We start from the raw sequence: 249 nt of genomic DNA, 5'->3' as shown, positions 1-249 counted from the left end.
ATCACAGCCTTGTAACGAGAACCGAAGTCGATCGCAAACATACGTACCATACAGACCAAGTTCACTCGGTACATCTTCACCGGTTAGAGTCTAGGTACAAAAAACACTGTACCCGTAAGTCAGTAAAGTAACATGATTACAAGTCGGCAACTTTAGGTATAACGCACAGGAGGAAGTTAGAACAGGCTGCATATGATCTGAATGTAAGAACACTGATGGGGTAGAACCTCTACATATTGCATGGAAGTC

Source organism: Penaeus monodon, chromosome 27 (assembly GCF_015228065.2).
Source record: "Penaeus monodon isolate SGIC_2016 chromosome 27, NSTDA_Pmon_1, whole genome shotgun sequence".
NCBI lineage: Eukaryota > Metazoa > Arthropoda > Malacostraca > Decapoda > Penaeidae > Penaeus > Penaeus monodon.
Note: the sequence above shows the minus strand (reverse complement) of the source record.